Below are 17,252 nucleotides of genomic sequence, written 5' to 3'. Positions count from 1 at the left end.
TATTCACTCTTCCTTCAGATGAGACCACAGCAGGCCTATGTCCCTCTTGTTCAGTTGCCTCTGAGTCCATAATGATCAGTGTCCCTGTACCTGGTGCTCCTCCATCAACAACAGAAGGAAACAGAAAGCCAGGAAGTCCTTGATTTAGATGGAGGAGGAGGCGGGGGGGGGGGGGGGGGGGGGGGGGGCGCTGAGCGCTGGCAGGAGCTGGGCAACTAACATTCTTGTGCACAGCTAATGGTGGTGTAACCACTGTGGAAAACTCTCAGCAACCCCTTGTGCTCATCACCCCTGTGCTGTGTCTAGATTCTCCACCGCTGTGGACCGTCTGGGTCTGCCCGAGGACCTGCACAAGACTGTCTGTAGCAGAGAAACCCCTGGTTTAACTGGTCTAGAAACAAGGTAGTGTCCATCCACAGGAGAATGGGCCGATCCGTGGTGCAGCGCTCAGTCTGGGGGTAATGTTTGACACTTGGTAGCCACAGCTTCTGGATGGGAGGTTCAAAATGTTTTCTAAAACATTTAGAAGAGGAAAATTACCCCGACACTGACCATGTACAGGCGTTCTTGTCGTCAGTCCCGAAGGAAACATCGTGGAACGATTGCTTATGTGGCTCTTAGGGGTTTTAGCACAACCATCTAGAGCTGGGAGGATGTGTGTGGGTTACCTGGAAATGCTGCATCGTTTTATGCGAGAAACTGGGCATCCTCATATTTGGGGACTTTGGAACCAATCCCCTCTGAATTTTGAGGGGCACGCGTATTTTATACAGAAATGTGACTAACTACTGACTTATGAAACACTACAGATTATTCTGACCTACAGGCGGTGGGTTAAAAGGAGCCAGAGCCCAAACCAATGCAAACAGCATGATCCCGTTGGTCTAGTTCAAAGGCAGGTGAAACTGGTCTATGGTGATAGCAATCAGATCAGTGGTTTCAGAGGGTCAGGAGAGGAAGGGAAGGTGCAATGACTTGGCTCAGGTAGGGGAAACCCCTAACAAGTTGGTCCTAAAGCCAGGAAACTCTATATAGGTTATTCCTCAAGAAAAACAAAATAGGAATATTTTAAAAGACCCCAGGCACGGCTCAGAAAGTATGTTTCTGGTACTTTTGTGGCAGGCCTGGGACTGGCAAAGATCTAGTGATCAACTTTCTTATGTGAGCTCTGCAAAGCTTTCGAAGCAGGCGGGGCTTCTGAGCCCTGCTCACTAACCCGGTGCCTGCCCCATCCTCAGGCTTGCTCCACTCGGGGTCCTGTGATTTCGAATGACCCAGAAGCCCTTTCTGCCCTAAAATTTGGCCAAACCTACCATGACTTCATGCCGGGGCCTCCCAAATTGTCCCTGCCCACCTGACCCTCCCTCCCAGGACTCCGGAGTGCTGTCTTCACCTCTGCTCCCTCTGAAACGGTCTTTCCTTTGGGACCCCTGCCCTCTTTGTACCTTTTCGCCTTCACTGCCCAAGTTTGGTCCTCGTCCCCACCCTTCCTCCCTGGGGCTTGCACTGGCCTCTGTGTTCTGGCTCCTGTCACCCAGCATGGTCCTTGGGATTGTTAGTTTTGTAAACGTGACCTAGAGTCACCTGGAGAGAATGCCACTGAGGGACTATCTAGATCAGGCTGGCTCATACAAAGTCTGTGGAAGCTGATCTTCATTGCCTCAATTAATATGGGAAGACCTGACCTGAAAGTTGACAGCACCATTCTCTGGTTTTGGAGCCTGGACTGTTGTATAAGTAGAGAAAGTGAGGTGAACACTACACTTGTGTGCATTTATTTCTCTCTGGTGTGAGTGTGGTGTGAGCAGTTGCCTCAAGTTCTTGTTACTTTGACTTCTCTGCATTGATAGATCATAACCTGGGATTGTAAGTCACATCTCCCTTGAGTAGATAGATCTGTTATTTTTTGGTATTTGTTTGTTTGTTTTTTGGTCTTTTGTCTTTTTTTTTTAAACCACAATGGTAAACAGAGTCCCAGGCATCCTTCACACAGCAGCCAGAGCTGTCCTGCTAAGATGACCCTGTACTCTTCCTCTGGAGGTGGTGTCCCTTTCCTCTGTAGTCACCTGTCAAGGTCCTCTCTACCAGCCATCAAAGCCCCAAGGCCACTGGTACCTCCCCCACCAAGCTTCTGCCTTCAGTCAGCAAATGCTGACCCACTGGGCTCCCACAGGACTCCAAGCACCGCGTAGTGAGCGGTGGGGAGGACAGCACCCCGCCCCGTGGCCTGATTAGATGGCGTTAGTGCAGGGTCAGGGCAGACTCACTTCCCCTGCCAGGTGACCCCAGTACAGCGTCATGACCAGCAGCAACTTAGGAAGACTTTGTTTTGGCTTCTGGTTAGGGCAGGGGAGGTGGGGGTTAGGGTGGGAGATGGTGGTGGTAGCTAGAGTCCAGAATGGCCGGGAAGGCATGGCAACAGGAACGGGAAGCTGAGAGATCACATCTCAACCACTCATAGGAAACAGAGCATAAACTGGAACTTGGGCTAGGCTGTAAACGGTCAGCATCCATCCGCCCTCATTGATGCACTTCCTCCAGGAAGACTCACGTCCTAAAAGTTCCAAAACTCCCCCAAACAGTGCCAAGCGTTTAATACATGAGCCTAGGGAGATCCTTCTCATCAAAGTCCAGCAACAGGGCAGTTGTGGGCAGGCAGAAGGAGAAGGCAGTGAGTGGTGGATGGTGTGTAATAGGCATACATTATATTGGTAGACTCACATGCTGAGAAGCTGGTTCTGAAAGTGCCCCCCCCCCCCCGTTTCAGACCCAAGAATGTTTCTGTTAACTGTGTTCCAAGAATCCTCGTCTAGAGATGGCCAGGCCCTTTAACTGACAGAACAATGGAGCAGCCGAGTCAAAACTCTGTTCTTGAGAACAGCTGGAAAAGTAACCATTTCCACCCTGCCGGGGTGGTGCATGCTTTTAATCCCAGCACTCTGGAGGCAAAGGCAGGTGAATCTCCCAGAGTTTGAGGCCAACCTGGTCTATAAGAGCTAGTTCCGGGGAGGGGGGAGCCTGGAGAGATGGCTCAGTGGTTAAGAGCATTGCCTGCTCTTCCAAAGGTCTTGAGTTCAATTTCCAGCAACCATATGGTGGCTCACAACCATCTGTAATGAGATCTGGTGCCCTCTTCTGGCCTGCAGGCACACATGTAGGCAGATATTGCATGCATAATAAATGAATAAATATTAAAAAAAAAAAGAGCTAGTTCCAGGACAGGCTCCAAAGCTACACAGAAAAATCCTGTATTGAAACCACCCCCCCCCAAAAAAAAGAAATGAAAAAAAGAAAAGTAACTATTTCCAACAGTTTACCCCATGATGAAGAAAGCTCAGCAGAGAGAAGTCCCAGCCGAACGCCCATCCCCTACACGTAGCTTTCTGCTGAATGCTTTGACAGCTAGCTGGACCTACTGGTTATGGAAGATCATTCTCCGGACCACATGGAGCACCAACGAAAGACTAAATTCCACTTTTTTTTGGCTGTTGTTGTTTTTTCTGGGCTGTTTATTTTGAGACTGACCTGGAATTCGCTGGCTAGCCCAGGTTAGCTTCAAACTTCTGCCTCAGCCTCCTGAGTGCTAGCGAATCTCACCGCGCTCAGCTTCCCCCCTTTTTAATGATCCCCAGTCCCTACTTAGCTGGTAACTAGAGTCATAGAAGTCTGTTAAAACCGCGGGGCAGGTTTGAGGCCCAGTGACTAATCCTCAGGGAACTTACGTCACAGATGGGAGACCGGAGAGTAAAATCAGGGTGTCTACCTTCCTATACCAACGCTGCTACCCAGCTCTGGTTTCTGAAAGTTAGCGTGATTTTCTTACCAAGAACCAGATCCAGGAAAATGGACCTGTAGTGGAACACTAACGTTAAAAGCACCAAAGCAGCCATGTGACATCAACTGATTTAAAATGGAGCCAGAAGTTTTACCAAGGTGATTAAAGATGTAAGTTCTGGAAAAGAGGCTGCAATTAGCGTTACAGCTTACTGCCGTTGCTTACTTACCAGCTGGGCATCCTCAAACACACTAATTGACAGCCCCGTGACTTGTTTTCCCCACCTGTAAAGTGGGACGAAAACATTAGCCCTCAGCCGATACAGTCTTTGGTGAAGACTCGGTGAGCTCATATCAAGAGTTCAGGGCAGCGCCGGTCAGCTGTTACTGCGAAGGATTATGAAGCCGGCCACTACCTCGCTACCGTTGGCCACGCTGAGGAAGCCTAGCAGAGAAGGCCCCTGTTTTAAGTCTGCTTTCTATTGCTGTCACTGAGTACCTGGGACTCGTGACTTATCAAAGAAAGAGGTTTATCTGGCCCATGGATCCCAGAGCTGGCGTCTGTTGGCATGTGGAAAGGACCTTCTTTCTGGATCATAATGAGGGAGGAAGGCAGCGTTGCGGGAGACTGAGCTAGCTAGTCAAGGTTTCTTTTCATGTTCTTAGCCAGAAATGGCACCATGAGGGCCTACCTCTTGAAACCTCATTTGAGTTTAATGACTTCCCCAAACCTTGGTCCCATGAATTCACCAGATAACTTTTGAGTGTAGCATTTAGGTTTTGTCCACAAGTGATCTTTAGGGACACATATGGAGTAGCCCTTCCCAGAGCTGGCCTCTACTTTCAGTGGGGGTGGTTCCTTCCCTCAGTCTTAGGGCTCTCTTAGTTTGGGAATCTAGAAGGATTATTTTAGCCAAGTCTATGGTGACACCTAGTGGTAAAGTCTGGAACTGCCTGACTTTTTAAAAACTATCTCCTCTAAGATGTTACTGTGTCCCAGACACTAAAATGAAATTTGTTAGCTAACTTTCAACATAACCCTGTAACATATAGACTATTATTTTGTTTATTTTACACAAGATGAAATGGGCTCGGGAAGGTGGAATCCCTTGGCTGGGGCTGCACAGCTACAGGTGGTGGCTAGACTTGAATTCAGGCCATATGGGCTTGAAGTCTAAATCCCTAGACCCTAGTTCCTCTATGTCAGACCATTTGGAGACCGTGGGGTTCACCCTTGCCCTCACACAAAACATAAATATACAGTCTGTGGGGGGGGGGAATGAGCTAAGGGCTAAGGATCTACCTTGGTCTTGCAAAGATTGTGTTGAAGTGGGAACACCCACCCACTGTGTGGGGCTCTAGTCCCTGGCCGGGATCCCGGACTGTGTGAATGAGGAAAGAGAGCCGGAAACAGCCTGTGTTCACCCTCTCTGTGTCCTGATGAGCTGTGATGTGATCTGGTCCTTCAAATTCTTGCTGCCTTGACTTCCTGCTCAGATGGTCCTGTGCTTCTAAACTTGAGCCAAAATAAACCCTTCGTCCCTTATGTTGCTTTCGTCAGAGTGTTTTGTTCTTTTTAAAATAAATTACTTGTATTTGTGTGTGTGTGTGTGTGTGTGTGTGTGTGTGTGTGTGTGTGTGTAGAGGTGTGTGTGAGAGAGCATTGTGTGAATGTACAAGCATGTGTACACAAACTGGGAGAGGGGTCAGGTGTCTTCTTTCACTCTCTGCCTAGGTTGCTGGCCCTAGAACTCCCCAGAGGGAATGGATGGGCTTTCTAGGTGTCTTCATGAAGGAGGTCTGGGAAGAAGGAAAGGTGAGAACCGGGTCTTTGGTGGTCTCTTTTTGTGATTAGTGTCCCTTCAACCCTTCATCCCACCATAGCCCACGGTTACTGCGCAGCCAAAGATGACCATGAACCCCTGAGTCTCCTACCCACTCCTCCTGAGAACAGGGACCACAGGTGTGTGCCGCCATGACAGGCACAAACTCATAGGGAACTAATTCTCAGTGTCGTCGTCTATCAGAGGAGAGGGTGTCTGTCTTTTCAGAGCTCCAGGCTCATGCTGACTGCCTGTCTTGCCCCTTCCCTCAGTATCTGCTGGTCTCTCAGTGATAACAGCGCCGAAGCCAAGAGCAGATCCTTAGCAACCGCCTCACCTATCCATCCACACCACTCTCCCTCCCTGGTGTCCTAGGTGTCAGTCTCTCTGTTTGCAGGCGAAACACCTGGAGTTGTCCTTGTCCCACCCCACCCCTCCCCACAACTTGCCAATGTCTAAAACTCAGTGCATAGAAATTGTTTCTCACCAAAATGATCTTCAAATTAAGCACAATCTCAGGCAAGATTTTAAAAGACTTTTCTATAGAAATTGACAATTTAATTACACAATTATATGGGATGTACAGGGATGTAGAGTACAGGTCAATACAAGGGAGGAACCTTACTGTTTATGGCATCAGTTTCCATTGCACAGATTTACTGTTACTCACAGATCTGTGAGTGTGAAGCCATTCTGGTCTACATAGTGAATTCTAGAATAGCCAGAGCTGCATAGGGAGACTCTGTCTACAAACAAACAAACAAAAATGTATTTCTTTTGAGACAAGGTCTCTCTATTATGTAGCTTCTTCCCTGGAGAAGACTGTTTCTCCCACTCCTAGAGTTCCTTAGCTGCCCGTGGTTCTTTGTGTAGAGCTGAGGCCTCATAAACTCTCTTCCCTTCTGTCCACATTACCATGTCTGTTGGTGTCATCCTTGTTCAGGACATGCATGGGCAGCTTGTTGATGAGACTTTATGGCCATCGGTTCTGACATTTCTAGGAGACACAATCTCACAGCCAAATTCCCTTTTCACCTGGTTCCTAAAATCTTTCTGCCCATTCTTCTGCAATGAGTTGTAGTTTTTCTTTTTCTTTTCTGTGTAACAGTCCTGGTTGTCCTGGCCCCAAACTCAAAGAGATCAGCCCGTCTCTGTCTCCCAAGTTCTGGGATTAAAGGTATGCACCACCTGGCTCTGGTTTTCCTTAATGGTCTCCATCTGTTGCAAAGAGCTTCCTTGGTAAAGCGTGAGCGTAAGTGTTACAGCTCTGCTCAGAGACATATCCTGGCAGTGGGGAGCCCAAGAAGACCACAAAGTCCCACCACACAACAAACTTCACACAGGAGATTTACTGGGAGGGAAAATAAACCCCAGGAGAGTGGCTGCCTCTGCTCTAGTGAGAAGCAGCCGAAAACTGGGAAGAAAACAGGGTTATTTAGCATTTCTTGGGTGCTTTCCAGGATGGAGATTTCCAAGGTGAGGATTGGTGGAGTCTGAGCTTGGGCCAAGTTCAGGTATTGGTGGGATTTCAAGTCCTGAGCTTGGGCTTTTTACTCTGTAGGACCATTAAGACAGTTAGAGTGCTCTGTGGGTGGAACCTGGGGGCTGGAGGGCCTCAGGGGAGGGACCTGGCTACTCACATTCCTCAAAGGTTTTGGATTCTCCCATTTTTGTTTACTATTGATAAACAATCAGGGCTAGGGGTTAGTAATTCTGTAATGACAACTGACTAAAATTCTGGTTAGAAATCTTTTGAATCTGTTGTTGAAGAAATCTAGAGACATTTACAAGGCAGGGTATGACTAGTAGGATCAAGGAAAGCAGGAGCAAGGGGGTTCAGAAGGGCAGTATCCAGTTCCACATTAGACTGTCACTGAGTCATCGGCCAGAGGCATTGAGCTGTTTCTTACATTTTTTGGGATCCATCTAGAGTTGTCAGATCTTGTCTTTTACCACACCCGGCTAGTTGCCGCAGAAGCAGCATTCCTCCCTGAGGAAGAGAATAAGACCAACTCCCTCTGCTGTTAGTAAATCTAATCCTCTTTGATTTTGTAGTACTAAGGTGGCCAGTGATTCTATTTGGTAAGATTGGTCTGAGCCACCCCTCTGAGATCCTAGATGATCTTAGATAAAAAATGCTTGTAGATATCTAGGGGGGTAGTCAGTCCCGCCACTCTGGTGGTAACACCAGCGGATACGACCCGGAGAAGAGATAGGATCAGAACTGCTCATTTGTCATACTGTGTCACTATAAACTCTGTGGTGGGAATCGGCAAGGGTTCTTCACCAGGCTCCACCCCTAGCTTTGGAATAAAGGAACACCAGGGCACAAGTCCCAGATCAGCCGGTGGGTGCCACAGAGAATGGAGGTACTGTGAATGTCTGGGCACAGGGGCTGGTAGGATTAGAGTTAAGGCATTGTTGCAGTCTGGGGAATACAGTGTGCCCACAAAGCGTGTTCCTCGGAAGTTAAAGCAGTCTGTGATACCGAAGAGGGAGATGGGGAGAGGTAAGGGGTGGTAATGATATTTGGCTCAGAGCAATTAGCAAGTGGCGAAGTGAGAGAGTCAAGACAACGGGCGAAACCACGGATGATGTTCTTGAGTTTGACCCATGAGGGGCACACAACCAGAACTCTCCAGAGCTGCCAGGCAGAGTATCATTCAGCAGTTGATATGTAATTAGGAGAGCCCAGATTTGTCCCATGATCTTTGCAGACCCAATATGGGTGACATCTTTAAGTTTCTGGATACTTTTCAGGGGAATATTCTTTTTGGTCATAGAGGAAGTAAGAGAAAGGTGGATAAGGGAGATGTAAGAGACTGAATCAGCCTTTGACAGCCCAATAGAGAGCAGCTTCCTGATCCTATTAGGATGGTTGTTGGTCCGTGGCTTAGGCTGGAAGGGTCTATGCTTCAATCATTGTGGTATCCAGAATCACTATATTGTTCAAAAGAATTTCATACCCCGCTTTTCTCACCTTCATGTAGGAAGGAGCTGCTATCTGTGCACCAAGTATCGCTGCCTTGAGGTAGATCTCCCTGTGTATATACACACGATGATGGAATAACTCTTTTAGGGTCCTGATACAAGAGAGAGATGGGGAGCATTCCGGGATGGGTCGAGGAGGAGCTCTGCAATGTTAAGAGGTGAGCAAGGCTGGAGGGTAAGAGTTATGTCCTCTACCAATGCTTCCTGAAGAGAGAAAACTTGGGAAGGGGGTAGTGTTTGAAGACCCTTGTATGTTAGATATTGGGACAGGTGCTGAGGAGAAAAGACAGTTACAGGTGACCCAAAGGTGAACTTCTTTGATTTGCATAGAAGTTTGGCTGTGGCCAGAGGTACATTCTTGTATATAATGCATGTAGACGTAGCTTTAATACCTTATTGAACAAACATTGTTTTTAAATCCTATCTTTTGTAAACTGAATCCAGTGACCAGAAATCCCAGAGATAAATTCTCAGCTCTGGCCATCAAAGCAGCCAAGGCAAGCAGCATTAGTAGTGGTGACCAGTCCTGGTAGTGGCAGAGAAAGCAAAAACAAAACCAATAAACACAAAACATAGAAAGCTCACACACTCAAAGATGAGCTATAAACAAAACATGTGGTAGTTATCATCGCTCATACATTCAAACAGGCCAGACAGAGTGCTATCTCAGCTTCCATGATGACAATGAAAATTACACATACACCAGAAAATAGGTCCATGTGCACACAGAAAACAGACAGACAAAACTTTCCAAACAACCAGAATCAGGTGGGCAAGGTATGTCTCTCTTTTTGCCCTGGATGGAAACAAAGGGGTTTTGTAATTGGATGAGAGGGGACTAATGTTTGGCTATGGAGGGGTTTTGAGTGTCCCATACCTGGGGATCTACCTGAGAAGCTGGTAAGAGAGAAGGTATGTCAGATTGTGTGGTTTGGAGGAGAAAGAGGAGGGGGGCTGGTGAAGCTGGGGTCAGGGGGAAATGGGGGGAGAAACAGAGGCTCTTACTTTAGCTAGGAGATCCCTTCCCAGCAAGGAGATGGGACAGGCTAAGTGGTAGGGTTTGGTGAGGCTGGTAAGGCTGTCATCCTATTCTGACAAGACAGAATGAGGACAGGTGGATTCCTAAAACTCCATCAGGACCACAAAAGTGGCCCCAGTGCCCAGAAGAAAAGAGATGGGTCACCTTGATATTATGATGACTACCTGAGGCTTCCCGTTGAAGATGGCAGCGGTTGAGCCAAGGGACCCCAGGCCCCCTCAGTTATCCATGGCCAGACCTAGGGAGTCAGCTGAAGAGAGATCCGGGCTTGAAGTTCTTACACCGTGATGACATGAGGACAATCAGCATCTCAGTGTCTCTCTTGATGGCACCGTGGACAGGGGCAGAATGGTTTGCAAGGGTTTGGGCAGACCTGGGTCTAGCAACCCTTCTGAATGCATCTGAAACAGGGACCTGGAGGTTCTTGGGCTTTGAGAGTCTGGGCAACTGCAATGGCCGTATGAAAGACCATAGCCAATATCAGGGAATTTTGTTTTTAATCTCTCCTATAGTATACTTTGAAGGCCACTGCTAAGCCTGTGGAGTCAGGGGTCCTTTCTCCAGACCTAAGTTTGGCCCTAATATCAGGGAAACTCTGGGAGAAGAAATAGATCCCAAGAAGTTGGTTTCCACCTGGGATCTCAGGATGCAGATTGGTAAGTATATTGTAAGAGGGCCTTTGTAAGGTCGTATAGGGATTTAGACAGGTTTTCATGTTTGTCCTGGAAGACTTCTTGGATTTTTTTCAAACTTTACTGCTTTAAGGGTGGCTTTGTAGAGACCATTCAGGAGGCAAGTTATAAATTGAATGCTAGCAAGGATGCCCCCTGTAGTATTCTAGTTATATTCAGGGTCCCAGTCATGGACTGCCTCAGCCCTGGCTGGGTGGGTAACATTAGTTTGGTGGACTTGGTCTGCATGCACCCTAGCATATTTCCATACTTGCCAGCACTCTTCAGTGAGAAACCTATAGACATCATGGAAGGTGAGGTTGTAAGATTGGGTAGCATACTAGAATTCTTTACTAAAGGTAGAAGAATTAGCAGTGTAGAAACCCAATCTCTTTTCTATTTGAGAGAGTTTACTTAATGAGAAGAGAAAATGGTAGCTGGTTTAGGCTAGGTAGGGGGAGTGAAGTGGAGCAGGAAGAATAAGGGCTTCCGGTGGGCTGAAAGTGGACATCTGAGTGAAAGTGTCACTGAGGAAGGAGAAAGGGAGACCGTAGAGGCCAGAGAGGGAAAGAAGGGTTGAGGCTGGTAATGAGGCTCATTAGCATGTTCAAAACAGTGAAAGAATCGTCTGGTTTGGGTTTCATAGCTAGGAGGAGTGGTTTTTCCTTGGTTGGTTTATACCATGTCGTGACTTTTAATCAAGATGGGAGTGAAGTCACATGACAAAAATCCATCCTTTCCTACCCTAGCAAAGACGGCTGTCAGTCACGTAACTGTCTCCATGCCTCTAGGGGCAACAGCTAAGATGATGCAAGCCATACGTTTCCTTTAAGATTAACTATGTATAAACTTTTAACTATCAACCCTGTGTTATGAGTTTGAAGTTAACCCTTTTGTTACAGATGTTATACCTTTTCATTTGTTTGCTTGTTTTGTTTTTCGAGACATGGTTTCTCTGTGTATCTCTGGCTGTCCTGGAACTCACTCTGTAGACCAGGCTGGTCTTGAGCTTACAGAGATCCACCTGCCTCTGCCTCCCTGAGTACTGGGATTAAAGGTGTTTGCCCCCATAGCCCACCCAATTGATGTTATATGTTTTTAATTATATCTAATATGCTTACAAATCTTTTTTTTGTTTTTTTTGTTTTGTTTTTGTTTTTTAAGTAAATTTTATTAAATTATAAAAGTTTCCATTTCCGCCCCCCCCTCCCAACACCCTCCCACTCCCCCTATGCTTACAAATCTTGAGGTAAGATTTATAACTTATCAAGTTTTAAAAAGTTAAACCAGGACCAAAGGAGTATGAGATGAGTAGCAATAGTCCTCATTAGAAACAGTCTGTCCCTTTAATTAATTTTTGAGGATTTTATCTAATTATTCTTTATTAACAAAAACTTGGGAGCCATATATTGGGGTAAGAACTTGAATGATCAGAGAAGTGGCCAATAAGAGACCAATGACCTCCTCTCTCTCTTGTTCTTGGATCCAAAAAGGGTCAAGACCCTCTCTAAGCCCTGCTCTACTACTTTCTGTGTCTATCTGTCTTCAGTCCTCCAAAACCTCTGTGGTTCATTTTGGTCAGCTAGTAGCTGGCTCTGCCCTCTGATTCAAGGCAAATTTTATTGAGCATCAGAATGCAATCACAGTATCACATAACATTTTCCCGTTTTGTCTAAATAAAAATGGAGGTTTTTAACTCTGATGTAGAAAAACCATACATAATTTAAAAAAAAGTAACAGTTACATTCACAATGCCCAGTCCATTTGCATTTGGCAAATTCAGAGAAAATGCTCCATTATCTATCCTAGTTTGGTGAGTCCAAAATTTTGTACCTAATTCACTTTCTATTCTAACTTGTACTATCAACCTAAAGCTATTTTTTAAGACCTCAAAACATTTTCTTAAACAATTTAAGCTTTTATATCTCTCAGTCTTATAAACTTTAAATCTCTTATATAACTTTCTTTTTTGAATCTGGTAACAAGAAAAACTGTTAACTATAACTATCTAGTCTTCAATTCTGTCAGGGATCTAAGAAGGACATACTCTTACCTGAGTAAACAGGAAGTTCAGAACAAACAACTTCCAAAACTATAGAAATGACAGAAACAGTGGCTGCCTGGAAAGTCCCCAAGGTTCCACTGTAATGTTGGGACACCCGTCTTTGGCCTACAGGCCTATAATATCTGACAAACTTTTCTGTGAAGAAGGAAATTTGAAGGACTATCCTACCTTGTACTGACAAAGTTCAGCAGTCACTTTCTTTTATGTCCTATTTGTTCAATTTGAACAGTATACTGTCAAGTGCGGACCTGGTGCCTCTTTTGTGAAGCGGCAGCTGAGGAGACTCTGGCGTTTGCCATGGCCAATGAGAAACCCAAGGAAGGAGTCAAGACCGAGAACAATGACCATATTAATTTGAAGGTGGCAGGGCAGCATGGCTCTGTGGTGCAGTTTAAAATTAAGAGGCATACACTACTTAGTAAACTAATGAAAGCCTATCGTGAATGACAGGGTTTGTCAATGAGGCAGATCAGATTCTGGTTTGATGGACAGCCAATCAATGAAACAGACACACCTGCACAGTTGGAAATGGAGGATGAAGGTACGATTGATGTGTTCCAGCAGCAGACAGGAGGTGTCTACTAAAAAGGGAACCTGCTACTTTACTCCAGAATTTTGTTATAGACCAAGAATACATTCGCAATTAGAAAGCCGCAATTTGGTTCCACCACATCCTGACTACTACAGGATGTAGTATAGTTTATAGTATAGTTTTCTCTATTTCACTTCCCTGTCCCCATTTCTTTATTGCACATAAAGTAACTGGTGTATGTGCACAAGCATATTGCGCTTTTTTTCTTTCTTCTTTTTTAAACTAAATGGCCAGTGTTCTGTTTTGATTGGCATCAGATGGAGGTGGTCAAGGGAAAGTAAAAATACCCCCCTCCTCCATTAGTGGCATGCTCATTCAGCTCTTGTCTTTATATTCCAGGAAGTTATTTTGCTCTCAATATTTTAACAAAAGAACCCAACCACAAAATCCTTGCACACCTTGTTCGATTGGAGAATTTTAATGTTTTTCATTTATCATTGTAAAACCAAGGACAATTTTATAACTTTTTTGTATGTCGCTGTTACATGCAGGGCAATCTGTCTTTAAGTAGGGATAAATTACTCTTGAACAAAATGATCCTAGGTAGTTTTCCCTTCAAGTCAAGCGTTTTGTTGTTTAAATAAACTTCTTGTTTAAAAACAAAACAAAACAAAAAAACCAAAACAAACAGTATACTGTCAGCAATCAAAGCAAGGGCAGCTTCTTGCCCAGTGGATAACTGCCACAAAGAGAGCAAACTCCATATGGAGATTCTTCAATGCCCATCATCTTCTCTGAAGTAGATTGGTGCTGCCAGGAGCAGACATGTCTCATAAAAAGCAAACTTTATGTTCTTACCACTTCTTAAATGCCATATTATGTAGATTTCGGAAGTATTTGAAGACCACCTGGATATCTAAAATATATCTCTTTTTGACTTTGAAAACATACTTAATGTGGTCACAAATTTGATTGTTATAGATGACTAACTACTAACCTAGATTCTTAATTATCTTAAACAGTTTGTATAATAGCCTTTAAGGTCTAGAAGTTTACATTACATTTTAAAATGAGCTGCATATATAGAATCTCTTAAATAAGAATAGAAACATATTTACATTGTATCCTAACAAAAATAACCTTACATTTGTATCAATACACAAAAATTCATATCAAGGTAAAATATTTAAGACTAATACTTACTTTTTTAGTTTAAAAGTAGATTCAATAAGCAAGGTGGCAAACCTAGTAGCAGCAGCCTGATGAAGGGTCCAGGGAAAGCCCACAACCCATTGGGAAAAGGATTCAGGGAGCCAGGGAATGTGTGGAATCAGAACACGTGATAGTAGGAAGTAAAAGCCCAGAGCTGCCTGAAGGCAGAGCTGGCTAGTGATGGGCAGCTAAGTCTGGAGACATTTGGAGCCCAGGCACTTGTGGAGTCTGGGGCCTGTGGAGTTTGGGTAGCAGCTGGAGGCTTTTGTAGAGGCTGCAACAGAAAAATCCCAGACTTGGCTCAGAGGGCTTTGGGCAAGGCAGGAGAAGCCAGCCAGCTCTGGCAGCAGTAGCAGCTGCACTTGTTACTGGCAGTTGCGGTGGCTGCAAAGCCGGAGGGAAGCAGTTATCTCGTGCTTTCATACCCCATGTTGAACACCAGGTGATGTGTTTATCTAATTATTCTTTATCAATAAAAAAAAAACAGGAGTCAGATATCGGGATAAGCACCTGAATGAACAGAGAAGTGGAGAAGTCACCACCCATCTCCTCTCTCTCTCTTCTGTTCCAAAATCCAAAAGGTTTGAGATCTTCCCTCAGGCCTGCCTAACTACTTCCTGTGTCCTCAATCTGAGATCTCTATGGTTAATTTTAGCCAGTTAGTGGCTAGCTCAACCCTCTGACTCTAAGCAAGCTTCATTGTCAGAATACAATCAAAATATCACGTAAGAGTGTCTTTTCACAGCAACTGAAACCCTAATTAAAGATTGTGTCTGGGGGTACCCCCACCTCCAAGAGTACTAGAGGGGTGCTAGGCACTCAACAGTTACTTCCCTGGACTCAGGGAAACATTTACACTGACCAAATGGAAAACTTACTTAATTGCCACTGGTGGATGGGGGGCTGAGCAAGCAGTGAGCTGGAAGGTTAGTGTTGTGGGTAGTCTGGAGATGAAGGATAGGGTCCCCATGCAACTTAGACCCCAAGGGGGATGTACCACCAGAAGAGCCTATCCAAGTCACAGCACCAATGTAAGTGTTACATTGGATGGAAAGGAATCCTGGAAGTGGAGCGTAGCAGGATTTTTCTTTCAGCTGCCAGCTCACAAAAAATGACATGAAGACTTAACTATTAACTGTGAAATCTTGGCCTGTAGCTTAGACTTGTCTCACTAGTTCTTATAACTTAATTAACCCATTTATATTAATCCATGTTTCTCCTCATTGCTTTTTTTTAAAGTTTATCATTCATTGGGAAACACACTTGATTTTCTTTTTTTTTAATATTTATTTATTATGTATACAATATTCTGTCTGTGTGTATGACTGCAGGCCAGAAGAGGGCACCAGACCTTCTTACAGATGGTTGTGTGCCACCATGTGGTTGCTGGGAATTGAACTCAGGACCTTTGGAAGAGCAAGCAATGCTCTTAACCATTGAGCCATCTCTCCAGCCCTCCTCATGGCTTTTTACCTCTCTTCCATCTTGTACCTCTTATTCCTTTCTGCCTTCTCTGGTATCTTTCCTCTTCTCTCTCTCTGCCAAGAAGTCCTGCCTAACCTCTTTCTGCCTATTGGCCATTCAGCTCTTTACTAGACCTTCACAAAGGCACATCTTCACAGTGTACATAAAGATTATTCCACAACAGCGGGGAGCCAAGGAATACCAGAAAGTTACACATCACAACAAATCCCACACAAGAGATTTACTGGGAGAGAAAAAAACCCAGGAGGATGGGTGCTGCTGCCCAGGTAAGAAGCATCACAGAACTGAGTAGAAGACAAGGTTATATGGCATTTCTTGGGGGTGGAGATTTTCAGGGTGGAGCTTTCCAGGGTGGGAATTGGTGGGATTTCAAGTCCTGATCTTGGACTTTTTACTCTGTAGAGCAGGGTCTCAGACTGGTCATGAGAACAGTTAGAGTTTTCTGTGGGTGGAACCTTTCAGTTGGAGGTCCTCAGGGAAGGGACCTGGCCGCTAGCGCTCCTCCAGGGGCACAGTAAGGACTACTGGGGAATATTACTTTACACTGTGTGAATATATGCCACTGCGATTGGTTTAATAAAGTAGCAGATTGACCAATAGCTGAACAGGATAAAATTAGGCAGGAGAGCTAAACTGAGAAGGCTGGGAGGAAGAAGGGCAGTCAGACGAGTCACCAGCAGACACAGAGGAAGAAGAAGATAAACATGCCATGCGGAAGGAAGGTACCGTTACATGGCAGAGGGTAGATAAAAATTATGGGTTAATTTAAAATGTAAGAGCTTGTCATTAATGATCCTGAACTATCAGCTAAGCATTATATAAGCGTCGGTGTGGTTACTTGGGACTGGCAGTTAGGAAAGAAAAGTCTGCCTACAGATAATGTTCCAACATGGAGCCAGAATTTTCACATAAGACCTGACAAAGCTTTAAAAAGGATTCTGAGCACACAAGATGGAGTCAAGAGTGGCTTCTTGGTATTCGACTTTTCTCAGGTAGACTCTGTTTGCTGTGACAAGGAGAGGCATGGCTCCTGTAAGAGATAGCTTCCTGACTCAGTGCTAGCAGTAAAAAACAAGCACAACTCTTTTAGAGGCCCTGTTGCCAAACATTTAAATGGGTCTTAAGAGCAGCAGGCAGTGCACTACTTGGTGGCAGTGTGGACCCAAAAAGTCCCTGGAGTTGGAGCGGTAAACGTGGCTCTTGCCAGCTGGTGCCTCTGCTATGAAGCTCAGCTAGAGGAAACCAAGCGGGTGGAGCCAGCTGCCAAAACAGGGAGAGAGGTTCTAGCAATGCTACTTAGCAGTTTAAAGGCTCATGCAGTCAGAAAAAGATTACAGATACACAGTGAAGACAGATTCAGATGGAAAATGCCTCTAAATGGGTTACAGTGTGTTTAAAAATATACATAGGCTTGGGAGAGAAAAAGAAATGGTATAGACAGTCATAAAAAATATAAATACATTTTTAAAATAGTGAAGTCCTTAAAAATGAAGTAAAGTAAAATAAAAGGAAAAAAGACACATAAAGAAGGAAAATACAGCCAGGTGGTGGTGGCGCATGCCTTTAATCCCAGTACTTGGGAGGTAGAGGCAGGCAGATCTCTGTGAATTTGAGGCCAGCCTGGTCTACAGAGCAAGTTTCAGGACAGGCTCCAAAGGCT

At 45.1% G+C, this 17,252-nt stretch overlaps 1 pseudogene; it reads left to right on the top strand.

The window, feature by feature from the left end:
- The first annotated feature begins 12,660 nt into the window (after nucleotides 1-12,660).
- Nucleotides 12,661-13,047, top strand: LOC125404722 (small ubiquitin-related modifier 2-like; annotated as a pseudogene).
- Nucleotides 13,048-17,252: the final 4,205 nt, after the last annotated feature.

Source organism: Myodes glareolus, chromosome 10, assembly GCF_982192425.1.
Source record: "Myodes glareolus chromosome 10, mMyoGla1.1, whole genome shotgun sequence".
Lineage (NCBI taxonomy): Eukaryota > Metazoa > Chordata > Mammalia > Rodentia > Cricetidae > Myodes > Myodes glareolus.
Note: the sequence above shows the minus strand (reverse complement) of the source record. Positions and strands in the feature narration are given on the sequence as shown.